The following is a 16,347-nucleotide window of genomic DNA, read 5'->3' on the forward strand; positions in this document are numbered from 1 at the left end:
AACATCAGGTGGTTCCTTTACTACTCAAACAATGTGAGACATGGGAGGGTGAGCCCCAGAACTAAAATAGTGTTTGGCTAGCTAGAGAGCCTTTCTGCATCTCCCTTCCCAAACACTAATACCTCCTAGTACATCACTCCACAATAGTTGTGTTCTATATTGCATTTTAACTAGAAAACACTTTTGTGTTCCTGGTGTACATTATCTAGAACAGCAACTAACTCTGGCTTGGCTTTGCCTTGTTGTAAATGGGCCATAACAGGGGCTCTCCAACTGTTTCATAGGTTTAAAATTTAGATTGACATAGCTACATCACTCAGGGATATGAAAAACAAAACCTAAGCACTATAGCTATGCCAGCCTAAACTCTGGTTTTGGTTACACCGTGATATAAGCAGGATGTGGACGCAGTTAGGTCGATGGAAGAATGCTTCAGTCTATGTAGCTACTTCTGCTTGGGAAGGGGGATTACCTACATCAACAGAAACTTCCTTCCGCCACTGAAGGAAGTATGTGCACTACAGTGCTAAAACAGTATAGCTACAGTGCCGTAGCTGTGTCGCTGTAGTGCCATGTAAACGTGGTCATAATGTGGCCATGTCTTGTTAGAGAAAGTGTCTTATGAACAGCTCCCTTCCCACTTACAGCTACTTGGACCACCTCTGATTCAATGGATGCAGGTTATAGCCACAGGACTGATATGGGAAGGAAAATACAAGAGTGTTTGGCAGAACAGTTTAAAAATTATGTAAGAAGATGCAAACTCACTGTTACTGCTTTAGTTGAAGCTTGATCCTTTTTTTGTTTTTAATTTTTTTTATTTTACTTTTTAAAAAAGGCAGGGGGTGTTTCATACATGAAAGAATGCCAGCAAAATCCTACATTAAAAGAAATTAAAAGGAGATGGAGTTTTCTCAGCAACTAGTTCACAAATCTGAAATGCAGATTAGCTTTCCCGCACAGGGCCGGCTCCAGGCACCAGCATTCCAAGCAGGTGCTTGGGGCGGCAATCTGCAAGGGGCAGCAGTCCATGTGTTTTTGCTGCTCCAAGCAGCGCGCCGAATTGCTGCCGCGGACGGCAGGGGCAGTCTGTGTGCTGTTAGGGTGGCACACATGTTTCTGCGGGTGGCGGCAATTTGGCGGCAGCTTCTATGTTCAGCTGCCCGTGGGGGCAATTCGGCAGCTTCTGTCTTCCGGCTGAAGACAGAAGCTGCCGCGAATTGCCGCCGCCACGGAAAGGCGTGTGCTGACCTAACGGCACACAGACTGCCCCCGCTGTCCGCAGTGGCAATTCGACGCGCTGCTTGGGGCGGCAAAAACAGTAGAGCCGGCCCTGTTCCCACAGATCCCCCTGCTTTCAGAGAAGATGCAAAACTCACTTTTCTGGCCCATTCTTCCCACAGTAACACCACAAAAAATAAATCATGCAGTAATTAATTGTAGAAGTCCAGTCCCTGATTACTTCATTTATAAAGAAGCAATGGGCTTAAATTGCAGCAAGGGAGGTTTAGGTTGGACATTAGGAAGAACTACCTAACTGTTAGGGTGGTTAAGCAGTGGAATAAATTGCCTCAGGAGGTTGTGGAATCTCCATCATTGGAGATTTTTAAGAGCAGGTTAGACAAACACCTGTCAGGGATGGTCTAGATAATACTTAGTCCTGCCATGAGTGCAGGGAACTTGATTAGAAGACCTCTTGAGGGCCCTTCCATTTCTATGATTCTAATGTTGAAGGTGGTCCGATAGCAGTAAAGGGTGACACGTAGAAACTTAGGTTGACTGAGAGTAAAATTTTAATTGAATTAGTGCTAAAGGATTGAGGCTAGACCCTTGCCTGATGTAAATTAGTGTAGGTCTGTTGATTTCAACAGTCCTACACTACTTTACACCAGCTGAGAATCTAGCCCAAATTCTGAGCACAATCCGCTGATAGTGGAAGAAGAAGGAGTAGCATAATTACCCATTAGCTTGTTCTCTCCTGCTAGAATAGTAACTGAGTACTAACCTTTCAACAACTGTATTTGTCATATCTCTGTTAAGGTAATAATAGTAGATAGTCAGTGGTACACGTGTGCCATGGAATTCTAAAGCGTATATGGCAACCTGCTAAAGGTTAAGGGCAAAGCAAAGGTCTGCAAAATGTAAGATTGTGATTAAAAAACGTAAAGGGTAATAAACTGTATATGCTGTAGAAATATCTCTATTACATACCTGATTCCCTACTACCACTCAAGAAGTTGGTTGCCTATTGTAGAAGATTTATTTGGGGTGGAGGTTGCTTTTGTTCAAAAGGACTAAACAGACTGTATGGAAAACTTTTTTTGCATAGACTGTAGAAGATATTTCCACATCCTGTGAAGTTTACCATCACGTTTTTGATGCTGTCATCACTCTGCTTAACTATATTACATTTTAAATACCTTTGCTCTGCCCTTGACTTCTAAGAGGTCGCCACATGCACTTTAGAATGCCATTGTGCATGGCTGTCACTGTCAATCTGCTACTACTAAATACGTATGAAAAATCAGTTACTGAAAAGTCATTACTTGCTTAATAGGGCACTAACCCAGCATGAATGAACAAATCATGATTTAATGATTACATACACACAGATGCACAACTAGGAACAGTAAGCCATAAGTGGTTCATTCATCCTGGATTAGTGACCTATCAAGTGAGTAAATGTAGATAAGTGTTTGTTTATTTCTTTGTGTGTGTGAATGTGTAATACATACGCCCATGGAAAAAAATAAACTTTACCTACAATATACAATGCTCACACGTATACAGGAAGACTTGCAAGTAAAACAGAGCCATCTACAGACAATTGTCCTGGTTAATGGGAGCCATCAAGATTCCAAACCACCATTACTGGCCCACATTTTTCATAATTACAATAGGCCCTCAGAGTTATATTTCATATTTCTAGTTTCAAATACAAGAATGATACATTGATACAAATAGGAAGAACACACTCAGTAGATTATAAGCTTTGTAATGATACCTTTTGCATGAAGCATATTCCAGTTACATTATATTCACACATTAGCATATTTTCATAAAATCATATAGAGTGCAACGTCACGACATGTTCTATATATTTTCTTAATAGCTGTTAAAACACATTTAGTGCTGCATGTATATAGTTGTGTAAAAGGCTGCTATTGGGAATCGTATTGGCTCACTAAGAATAAAAGCCTGTGCCATTCAAAATTACAAATGGAAAGATATTTTAAACTAAAAAATGTACGTATAGCAAATTATTAAACTAATGATGAAGCTGTCTGTAAATCTCATTTGTTGTGACCAATTGTTATAAAAGAGATGTTGATGTCTCATAGTCTGACAGGTGTTTGCTCTGAACAACACCATCCTCTGTTGTCAGAACCTAAAATAGAAATGAGTCAGTGGTTGCATCACTTACTATGGGATTTTAAAGAGAGCTCTCTAGGGACTCGAAGGTTGGCTAGGGGGTGGGTTTTTTTTAATCATGATGGTAAAAACATTGTGTATTATGTCTGAAACTCAGGATTTAAATTCATTTCAGCTCTTGGGTTTTCTTATGTACCATTCTTGCAACACAATGAAACTGGCTAATTCACACGGAGCAATCAAAGTAACCAAACTGATAAGGCGAAGCAAACAGCAGAAGTTATGCTGTCCATAGAGAGTGGGAAGAAATTTTTGCCTACAGTTACACTTGTCAGTCCTTAGTACAAGTCAACAAGACTGTTTTCCTGTACTCTTGCTGTACCGTCTGCAGAGCACCTCTTCAACTGAACTTTTTCACTATACATTTAGGGCAGCTAATGGAGCTATACCAATTTCCAGCAGCTGAGGTTCTGGCATGTGACATCTTCAGACCTATAACCAATATTTCTACCTCAATTAGAATCATATAACTGTTATGCAGCCTAGAAGTCAGGAAACTAGGCAAGGGGAATTAGAGGGATATTATGTTTAAAAGGATGAGGGAGTTTGGAAAGAGCAATGAGTTTAACTCTTAGGCTGGTACACTCTGATGTTTTCCTCTCTCTTAGTGAAACCAGGAACATTGTATTTCTTTTATATTCTTAGATACACAAGTTGTTGGGGTTTTGGTTTTTTTTAGACACAAATATCTAAACTCTTGTTTCTTTTAATTTATTGATGTCAACACTTACATGCACAAATCTACTTCCTAGTAAACTTTCTGAATAGCTATTTTTTTCTCTGAGATGAGATTTCATTGGCAGTGAGATGGTATTGGGTTTTCATCCAAGCTATTTTTAAAAAATATCTCTTGTGATTGTCATAGCAACACTAGGGGGAGGGGAGGAGGAAAGAAAGCCTAGATGTAACTTTGGAACTACCTCACATCCAGTTATGTATGACATCCACTTCGGATAGGAGAAATATTTCTGTGACTACAAACACAAAGAAAAATAACTTTCTCTTTTTATTCAACTTGTGAAAAGCAGGGAAAATATTTTAAAATGCAATTTGTGTTTAATTTTAGAAAAGTTTGTAAAAGCTCCTTCATTTTTCGTTTGCAATTTCATAATGGAGGCAAAACTGGTGCTGGGTTAACCTGAAAAAATATTCATTCTTTTGTAATGCATTAAAGTTTGAAAAGGGTTGTCTATTGGTATGTTGACATGTGCTTTCTGTATTTTATTTTAGGCAAGGGTGTGGGGAATGTCTAAGTGAGGGGTGGAGGGAGATGAATGGCAAGTGACTTGATTTCTCCAGGCCTGCAAGCTTCCTAACTTGATCTGGGAGCAACTCTGAGCTGCTACTTCAAGGGTAGCAAAGACACAAGATGGGTTCAGACAATTATTTTGTCTCTGCAGACATACCTTCAGGCCAGGGCCGGGCGCAACCTGTTAGGCGACCTAGGCGGTCTCCTAGGGTGCTACAATTTGGGGGGCGGCGACCGTGGCAGTATTTCAGTGGCGGGACCTTCCGCCACCTCTGTGGGGGGCGGCATTTCGGGGCGGGACCTTCTGCCACCTAGGGCGACAGAAAAGCTGGCGGCGCTCCTGCTTCAGGCCAGAGGAAACTGGATTGGGGGAGAGCAGTTCAGGCCCCTACTGAAGGCACCTAGTACACTACAAGGAGCTGGAAAAGTCACAAGGATGTTCTGTTCTGCCTCTCTTAGATTAGACCCTGCTACAGCACTGCCCATATCTAGCAAAGGTACATCTGGGCCCTGAATTGCTTCTTCTATAGCCTTCCACACCTTTTCAATCAAACCAGCTTGCTCCTGTCACTACTTCACAAAGCCATAGGAGAAGTATATTCTCTCCATTCTATATGAGAGAAAGCACATGGGAGGCCTCCCTGCAATATGGCAATATAGGGGAGACTACAGGACAGCACTCGCCCCACCCCATAACTCTCCCCTCCCTAACTAGAAGGAAGTGTGGAATTCCAGCATTGAGGAATGTGAAAACATTCTCTGTCTCAGTTCTGAGGGTGGGACAGATGTAGGATATGAATTTAGAAAGGGAAAGTGCTGAAGCACAATCCTCTGCTTGGGCTGTGACCACCAGCACCCGCTCTGAGCTAGGGTTACTATATTTTAATTTAAAAAAAGGAAGACACTCCATGGGGCCCGCCCCCGCCCCAGCTCCGCCCCGCCCCCGCCCCTTATCCAAAGTCCCCGCCCCAACTCTGCCCCCTCCCCTGAACGCTCCGCCCACCTGCTCCTCTCCCCTCCGCTGCTTCCCGCGAATCAAATGTTCGCGGGAAGCCCGAAACAGGGAGGCAGCAGGTAAGCTGGGGCTGGGGCTGGGGCGGGGTGCGGCGCGGCATGGCCCAGTCCGGACCCCCGGCCGAGCGGCTCCCTTCAGCGGCCGAGCGGCTCCCTTCAGCGGCCGAGCGGCCCAGGCCAAGAGGCTCTGGCCCCGGCATCTCCCGCCTGGCTCGGCTCGGGCCCTGGGGCGCCGGCCCTGGTTCCAGCCAAGCGGCTCCGGCCCGCCCTGGCCCCAGCGGCCCCCGCCGGCCCCAGCGGCCCTGGCCCCCGGCCGAGCACCACCGGCCCCAGCAGCCCCGGCCGGGACCCAAGACCCACGACCCCTCCCTCCCTATTTTCCCAGACATGTCCGGCTTTTTGGGATTTCCTCCCAGACGGGGATTTGAGACCCAAAAAGCTGGACATGTCCAGGAAAATCCGGACATATGGTAACCCTATCTGAGCACAGAAGGGCCTGTATTTAGTGGAAGCACCACAGTTCTGCTGAGCAGAGGGTGGCAGACCCTGGGGGACAGACCACTCAAGGTGGCTCTTCGACACATTGGAACTTTGCTCCACAGTGCATCTCTCTGTCAGTGCAGTTGGGAGTTTGAGACATGGCAGACAGACCAGGATAGAAAGCAGACCCACCTCTCGGCAGAATCACAGGCCCAAACTCCCTTCATAGGGACGCTCATCTGGGCCCCAGGTACTGTTACTCTCCCAGACCAGGCACAGTTTTTTAAAATGGGAGTTGTATTAAACTTAATATTTAAAAAAACCCACCACCAAATACAGTTTGCACAAGCATCATTGCTACTCAGTCCTTTCAGAGTGTGCACAACTCTGCTGCTCAACCAGAGCTAACCCCTTTGACCTCCTCAGCAGACCGTCCATCCATAAAGGGACAGGGAACAAGTAAATTTAACCTTGAGCTTCCCTTATGGGTGATACACTACTACTGCTGGTCATGAACTGTAGAAGTGTCTGCACAAACACTCGTTGTTAAACTGCTGGATGGAGTGGGGAGAGTCCCCGACACCTACGTTACAAATCCTACTTATTCTAGATTTGCATGGTTGGGCTAGAGCAGGGGTAGGCAAACTATGGCCCGGAGGCCACATCTGGCCTTTCAGACATTTTAATCCAGCCCTTGAGCTCCCGCCAGCTGGGGAGCGGGGTCCAGGGCTTGCCCCGCTCTGCGCGTGCTGTAGCTCCGCACGGCTCCTGGAAGCAGTGGCATTTCCCCCCTTCGGCTACCTATGCGTAGGGGCAGCCAGGGAACTCTGCACGCTGCCCCTGCCCCAAGCGCCACCCCCACTGCTCCCATTGGCCGAGAACCATGGCTAATGGGAGCTGCAGGGGTGGCACCTGCGGATGGGGCAGCGCACCGAGCCACCTGGCTGCGCCTCCGCGTAGGAGCCGGAGGAGAGATATGCCACTGCTTCCGGGAGCTGCTTGAGGTAAGCACCGCCTGGAGCCTGCACCCCTGACCCCCTCCCTCACCCCAACCCCTGCCCCAGCCCTTTTCCCCCTCCTCCTGCCCTCCAAACCCCTTGTTCCCAGTCCGGAGCACCCTACTGCACCCCCAACCTCATCCCCACCCCAAAGCCCATACCCCCAGCCAGTCCCCTCGTGCACCCTGAACTCCTCATTTCTGGCCCCACCCCAGAGCCCACACCCCCTCCCGCACCCCAACCCCCAATTTCATGAGCATTCATGGCCCACCATACAATTTCCATACCCAGATGTGGCCCTCGGGCCAAAAAGTTTGCCCACCCCTGGGCTAGAGTGATAGTGTTTGGCCCACAACTCAGTGAGCCATAAGCCAATATAGTAAACTGAGGTCTTCCTGCTTTGTTGCTTGAAGTAATAAGAACAACACAAGTGAACTAGAGGAGGAGGAATTCTGGATGTCAGAGTACTTGGAGGATGAAGAAAACACCAGGTGGCCAACGAGCAGAAGAGGCTGTACCACAAAGCCAGAACAGAAAAATGAAAGCAAATGTGAATTTTACTTTAGCTATATTTAGCAATTTTGTCCACAAAACATAAGGCTAAAGGGATAGGAATATAGGGTATGATGTGCTGATTCAGACCAATGGTATTCTTTTTTTAAAGACTCTTAGTTTATTTGTGTCCTCTCTTGCTTTCATATTGTGCAGCATGGTAAGAAGGAAGAGTTTAGCTTACCCTTCGACTCTCTCAATACCATTAATAGTAAGGATGGGGAACTGGCTTGGATAACCTAAGAAATTATCCAGACCATTGCCAAAAAATTGATCCTGAATGTCTAGAGAATAGAAAGTCTTTGGTTTCATTATTTTATTCTACATACCTCTCTGTATTTCCTGGATTTGGCAGGGATGGGAAGCAAAACACAGCTGACGCCAGAAGGTACTAGAAATCTTATGAGACTCCTGAACAGTGAAAATGTGGTACTGCTTCTAGTATAAGCAGATCATCTGTGGAGGAGAAATGTATTCCAAGAACTTCTATCCATGTTTTGCTCCGCTCCAGAGCTGCCCAGCTCAGATTTCACTAAAAAGCTTACAATGCAAACCAGCTCTGAAGTTGGAATTGATGCTGTCTTCATTCAAGAGTTAGAGAAAATCTTACTCTTCCTCCCTCAATCTGCCAAAAATTGTTTGGGAGAATGAAAGCAGCCTCTCATTCAAAATAAATGTTTGGAAACAAAATGACCTCTACATCCTAATGTAGTCTTTCTGAAATTTTCTAAAATTGAAAGACTAATATTCTATGGGAGAACTATTAATGCTTGCATAAAAATATCAATATGTTTGTTTGTGGGCCGTGATAGAATCAAGATGTTGACAATACTTTCATTATTCTCCCATGCCAGCAGTCATTTATGGACCATCCCCCTATCAACAATGAGACAGGATCAAAAATTCAACTTCTGATATTAAGAGGTTAAAGTAGTATGCATTTTTAATTGTAGCAGTGTGTATGCTAATTCCACATGTCAATCTCTTATCAAAGTGTCCTATTTTTCTTTGATCTCACTAATTTATTGAGAGCAGTTGTCAGACATCCTTAATCCCTTCTATTAAATTACTGTAGGCATTCCACCCCGAACTATCCTGCTTTGCCATGTTCAGCAAAACGGCTTGTAGAGGATGTATTTTCCCCTTGGTATGTGTATGTATCCCCACTAGTATCCATGGGATTGTGTATATTTGTGTACATACATTAGTGTACATATGAACAACCCCTTAAAGTGTAAGTCTGGTTTTATTTTACTGAACATATTCACAAATCAGTGTGCTCATTCTTTACTTAGGAATTTTTCAGTTTTGCATATTAATGGAGCCTTCAGAACGGGGGAGACGTGTTTCTCTGTATTGTCTATTAATAATGGCAGGAGGACAAGTGCTGGCAACTTTGTCAAAAATAATGGCATTTCTTTGATACCAGCAGATTTTTGTATACAGTATTTATATGTATAATTGTATGCTATATTACATCTAAAAAAACTTAAGAACATTAAGATTGCAAAGTTAAGTACTGAACAGTTAGGAAATGTCATACTTGAGATTGCACGTGCAAGCTTAATTCAGCCCCGTTGTGTGCATACAACTACTGTGAAATCAAAGAAAAATAGGACACTAATATATGTTGGCTACAATGTATACATATCATTAACAATATGTATTATCCGCACCCTAGATATAGATATAGATATAATATGCATTGAGCACAACTATCATCAAGCACAAATATTATAGTAGTTATGTTAAATTGGCCTATGATTTTTATTTAACCCTGCTCACTTACGCTAAGTATCCATAACCCCTTGTATTTACTGAAGTAAGTTTTGGCTTGAGCAAATAGGGAAGCTGTCAATATCAGGACAGACGAGTGCTTTACCATAGCAACAGAGTTATTCTCACAGGCCTGTGAGAATATCCCAAAGGAAGAGGACAAGACATATGATTGTTCTACCCTAGAGCTGACCTAGGATGTGCCTTCACACCCTTTGCTACCTGAAATGCATGTGTTCAGAACAAAGATAAAAAGGGTACACACCATGGTACCAGAAAAACAAGGTAGAAAGCTGATTGGTTAAATCTCGTTTCAGATGACATACACAGTACCTTGTAAAAAGGTAGGGGTATAAAAAGATGGCCTTAGCGGTGTAACGTTGAGAGCATACCTTCTACATAAGGTGAATGTAACATCACAGCATGAGATGGGTTCCTGGAGACTGGTATCAATATAGTACAGGAAAAAGGTTCTATATATTATTATTGGATTATAGCAGTAAACCTTACTGGCCTTGGTTATTTGGTCACTTGAGTATATTTCATAAAGAACCAACGTGTTCTCTGTATATACTTGCTCTGTTCCTAAGGTGCACTCACCCTTACCAATTGCAGACAAAGCGGTTCTGAACAGGAGACCCTGCTCTGTTCTTATTCTATGGAATATGGTATCTGTAGGAGGAGGCATGCTGACGTGTACTCTTCATGACAATTTACCTCCTAACCTGCTGAGGACTGAGTGCGAGGCAGCTGGATCTTTAAAATGAATTTTACTTTATTTTGACTTATAAAAATGATTATAGGCACTGTGACGGGGGAAACAACCAGGAAGGGGTTAAGGGCTATCTGTCTGTCATATGAACCAGCAGGGGATTTAAGGGAAGGATGTGTCCTCCCTCCCTTGGCTGAAAGAAGTAAGGGAAAGGAGACTCATGCCCATTTAGAGCAGGGGAATTGCTTTGTTTTAGTGTTTCTAATGAATTTAACCAATTGTGCCCTTAGGCAAGAGCCTGAAACAGGCTCAGGCATGGTGTTGGTTCCTTCTTGGGCTGGTGAGTTAGGTCACCCGATTAGTGGGCACCCATCTCCTAAGTTTAAAATATAAAGTGCAAAAATATAACATAAAGATGTTGTGATCCCATCTTGGTTCACATAAATAGCCACTAGCTAATACAAGGATAGTAGAAATAATCCAATTCCTTCCAGTCCTGAGCCTCATTGTCATCCCCAAAATATTAACAGAGGGATGCATGACATACATCTCAAATTAAGTCACAACAATAGACCTTGAAATGATATGGAGTTAATTTTTGACTGAGGTGGTTGATGATGAGTTGTTACTGATGTAAATTATTGATATCAGTAACTGGGGAGATGATACATCTTCATTAAGTAATTTTAATTAATTACCTGTACAATGTTTGGCATGAATTAATTGAATTTTGGATAATTTAGTTAAAGTACAGACTTGGGAATGCCTAAAAATTTTAAAGTTTTATTAATCTAAATGAAATTAAATCCCTGAGAAATCTCCATCTAACAACAGGGGTTAATGGAAACGTATCATCCTAACTCATTCTTTTCTACACAGGCTCACTACTGAACACTGTGTCCAGTTCAGAGTTGCTTTTCTGATTTCCAAGCCCACCATGGAATTTCTCCTGCTTAACTGTAAGCCCATCTCGCTCTCAGTCTCTGACCACAGGCACTCACAACAGCTACGTTCCACTGACCATCAACTGTCAACTGAGGGCTCCTACCCACAGCAAACAGAATTTTCACAGAAAATAGACCACAAATAGAGAACTTTCTGTCAGATGCACTAAAAATAACCACTAAACTCACCACATACAGAATTAAATGCAAACTCTACCTCATTGCCCACCTGTCCTGCAACAGGATCTTCACTTTCATACTAATATATTTGTACAAAACCAACTAAGCAAAAAATGACACCTCTTTTCTGCCAGGGAAGGAAGAGTGCGTGCAACATTATTTTTAGTTGTGGGAGGCAGATAGCTCTGTGATGGATAATGTATTATGTGAAAACTCTCTAAGGGCTTGTCTTCGCTACCACCTACATCAGCGCTGCTGCATTGATGCAGCTGCACCGATGTAGCGCGTCTTCCCCAGATGCGCTATGTCAATGGCAGAGCACTCTCCCACCAATGTAATTACTCCACCTCAACGAGAGGCGGAAGCTATATCGGCAGGAGAGCATTTCCCGCCAACATAGCACAGTGTAGACACTGCTTTAAGTCGATGTAAGTTATGTCATTTGGGGTGTGTGGTGGTTGTTGTTGTTGTTTTTTTTCACACCCCAAAGCAACGTAGCTTACATTGATTTAAACGGTACTGTAGACAAGCCCTAAGTGGTGTTTGCTCTAAGTCTGGATGTTCTCAGCAATCTTGGCATGTAAACACCATTACCTGTTAAGTACTGCATTAGTGTAATGGAATTTCAGGCATTGGCCCAATCCCTGTACCACTGAGATGGTACGAGTACCAGGAGGGAAGAGATGCCTAACACATATAGGGTGACCGGATGTCCTGATGATTGGGACTGTCCTGTTATTAGGGGCTCTGACTTATATAGGACCCTATTACTGCTCCCCCTTCCCCCATCCTGATTTTTCACACTTGCTATCTGGTCACCCTAAATAAATATGAAAATGGAATGAGACATTTGTTATCCATAAAATTCCACTGGAGAAAAAAGAAGTAAGCATATGAATCTACTTACAGTAATAGCATTTAACTGTCCACACCTAACTCCATCAGAGCAAGTACAACACAAACTATGCAGCCTCTGCAGCTGTACATTCATGGAGCCAGTAAGTCCAGGCAAGATACATGGGGTCAGAAGAATACAGAACCTTGTCTGATGACTAATAAATTTGACCTAAGCAGCTGCCGACTCTCCCTTGTAATCTGTATATGCAGAGAATGCAAGCACTGCACTTGAAACTATTCCCAGCTGCCGCTGTTGGGTATTCATAATAAGTGTCTAATTGTGAAAGCTGTGTGTTGGGTACAATGTCAGCTTTTGCATAGGGGGATGACTGTGTATTCTCCACATTGGTTGAGACACTGGACTGTCAGACTAACACACTATCGCAGACCTCTGTTTTCTAAGAACATCCATTACTGAGCAGCAAGTCCTGAACTATGTCATTACAGCTATTTGTAGTATCTTAGTATTGTATACCTATGAGTAACAAATAGCTGCCATTGGTTTCTGGCTAAAGTGCACTATACAAAATGCTACAAGATGATGGGGGTCTAAATTAGCTGTTACCACTCAAGAAAGAGATCTTGGAGTCATTGTGGATAGTTCTCTGAAAATATCCAATCAATGTACAGTGGCTGTCAAAAGACACTAACAAAAGGCTAGGAACCATTAGGAAAGGAATAGATAATAAGACAGAAATATCATAATGTTGTGATATAAATCCATGCAATGCCCTCACCTTGAATGCAGCATGCAGTTCTGATCACCCCATCTCAAAAAGTTATATTAGAATTGGAAAAGGTACAGAGAAGGAAAACAAAAATGATTGAGAGTATGAAACACCTTCCATAAGAGGAGAGATTTTAAGCTTGGAAAACAGATTACTAAGAGGGTATATGATAGAGATTTATAAAATCGTGACTGGTATGGAGAAAGTGAAGTGTTACTTACTCCTTCACATAACACAGGAACCAGGGGTCACCCACTGAAATTAATAGCCAGCAGGTTTAAAACAAACAAAAGGAAGTACTTATTCATCCAACAGTCAATCTTGGAACTCATTGCCAGGGGATGCTGTGAAAGCCAAAACTATAACGGGGTTCAGAAAAGAATTAGATAAGTTCATGGAAGATAGATCCATCAATGGCTATTAGCTAAGATCATCAGGGATGTAACCCCCATGCTCTGGGTGTCCTTAGCCTCTGATTGCCAGAAGCTGGCAATGGATGACAGGAGTTGATCACTTGATAATTGTCTTTTCTGTTCATTTCCTCCAAAGCACCTGGCATTGGCCACTGTCGGAAGGCAGGATACTAGGTTAGATGCACCATTGGTCTGACCCAGTATGGCTGTTCTTATGTCCTTACTGTCATAGCTTTTTGTTTTCATTTCTAACTCTGATTCTGACATATTGTAAAGAAACTTAATTGAAACCTAAAATTCCTGAAAACAGTCGTGCTGCATACATACTCTATCCCTGCATAGTTGAAAGGCCATAGGGACTTTGTATAGCTGTGGAACTGACTTATTAAGACATTTCAACGTGAAAAAGTTTTTGGTATTGATGTTGAGTATCATCATTAGGTCTGTGAGGTGTTTTGTTTAGCAAATATATGAATAAGAATAGTGGGGTGGTTGTGACAAAAATGGAACTAGCTGCTGGACTTTGCCAAAACACCATTCTCTGAATCAATCTAGAGGGGGAACCGTCATTTTCCATTTAGTATCATTCCATAACCTCAGCTGAAAAAAATGTTTTCACATGTCACTCTCCATCTTCCAGCACAGGAAACGTCTTTCACAGAAGTACCCCTTTTGGATTAAAACTGGATTTTATAGAAATTTAGCCCAAGAGTATCCCATTCATCTTCAGAAATAAACTAGTATTTGTTTGGGCACATGTTGTTTGAAGTCATGTCTTTAGCTGGAATATAAATATAAACTGTTAATTTAAATAGGACTGTAAAACATTTGTCTGAATTTTGCAATCAGCTGATTGCAGCTGATTTTAATATTTCTCATGTTTAAAGGCACAGAATATCTTTCCCATAGGGATAGTTAAACAAGTATAGAATTTGAAAATCTTACTTGAAACTGGTCTTTGTTGCCCATAAAACTACTATCTATAGGGTGCCTCTCCATTTCGTAACAATGTGATATAAAGCATTCTAAAGAGGGCATACAGAGTAACTACTGGACAATATTGGGAGAATGATAGGACATTTAAAAACAATAAGATTGTCATTCTTCATATCTGAGTTTATTGGACCAATTTTATGACAGTGCTAAAAGTCTTATAGAACAAGATGAAATCTCCCTTGATTCATTCACTTGGTAGTACAAAATAAAACTAGGGATCCAATTCTGCATGGTGCTGGGGCCTGGGACCTTGGCATCTTCCAGGATCAGCCGCTAAAAGTATTTGTTTGAAATGAAGAAAATGGCCATTTGATTAATTTTTTTATTTACAAGACATATGTTTTTCCCACAAAAATAAACCCAACCACAAAGGAGATTAGCAGGGAAAGAGCTGAATAGTATTCATAAAATGGTTTCATTAACAATGCAGTAGGAGAAAAACTTTCATTCCACATCAGAATTTGTGTACTTGTTCTGCTTATGTGCTTGTTCTTGTGTGCTGCTATTCCAGTGACGCCAGGCTGGCTCAATACCAGTGAAAGAGGTGACCATTTTTGTCAGATCTTTTGATGATTACATTTTCTGGCCTGTATTTGTGCATGTGTGTGTGCACACATCTGTATATCAGCTTGCATTCTAAGAACCACTTTGCAAGCACCTTTCAATAGCAGTTGATAAAATAAGGACGTGGCCTAGTCCTGCAATGTACTTGAGCCACTCCTGGCAGATGCTGAGCAACCTCCCACTCCTATTTAAGTTAATGGGAGGTGAGGGCAGTTAATGTTTTCATAGGATGGTCCTCAATACTTATTTAATTGTGTAACTGGGTTGATTTCCTGAGTCCTGTTTCTGAAATGATGACAAGTATCATTTTCTTCCTTATAGTTATAGTCTAGAATTTGGCATAAGGCAAATACATTTACCTTCCTCCTGACATTCAGCTGCATAAACCCTTGCACAAATCTTACAGAGGGATGGTAGTAGCTGGTAGTCTTTCCTGTGGCAGTTAATATCTGAGCAAGCCTCTTATGATAAGAGCAGAATATCACCAGCTGTGTTAGTGAACATTTAAATTACTTACTGATTTGAGCCAGCCCTTTCCTCTGTTCTTTGTTTTCTTCTTAGACATGTACACTTCCTTCATCTGTTAACCTAATGTCTCATTTCATAGTGAAACAATCCTAACAGAATGTGAGGCCAAGTTGCAGTTGATAAGAACATTAACTGGGGGGGGGGGGGGGGGGGAGGATAACTTGTTTTATTGCAGAAAAGATTTTGAGACTTAATGAAACCAATTTATTACCTGACAACTATTTATACTTGTGGGGTATGAAATGGGGTATCGTGGGGTATCAAATGTTTTAGAAATTACTCTTTCATACCAAACTGAACAATAACACTGGCCATCTGAACTGGATACTAAAAACATTTAGTAGAGTATTTGCAGATGTTTGAATGAGACGGTTCGGGAGATACAAACTGAATCTAAAAGGCTAATGAGTTCAACAGCATGTTGTTAAGCATCTAAACTTTTGTTTGATCTGCCTATTTAAAGATGCATGAGAGCAAGCGGAGCACAGATAATCTCTCCCAGTCCCTCTAATAAGAGTGTAGTATATGCACGATATGAATTTCATACATGGATCGGATGCATACTAAATTAGAATGAAATCCCTTTTCAGTGACAGTTTTCAATACTGCCACCCACAGTGTTCTTAGCCTTAATACTACTATAATAAATGTAAAAGGAATTTTGATTTTCACATTGTTGGTACTTACTGTATAAAACATTCTTTATAAGTAACATCTTTTCCTCGAGCTATTCTTCCCCTGTATTTCACTTACATCCACTCTAACCAGAGAGCCAAAGTGAACATAACCTCTAATCCATGATATTGTAGTCCAGTTTGCAAAGTACTGAGTCACCCATGAATAAAACCCTCCGTTAGCTTCTTATTACGCTTGTATTCTCTACC

This window comes from Chrysemys picta, chromosome 7 (assembly GCF_011386835.1).
Source record: "Chrysemys picta bellii isolate R12L10 chromosome 7, ASM1138683v2, whole genome shotgun sequence".
Lineage (NCBI taxonomy): Eukaryota > Metazoa > Chordata > Testudines > Emydidae > Chrysemys > Chrysemys picta.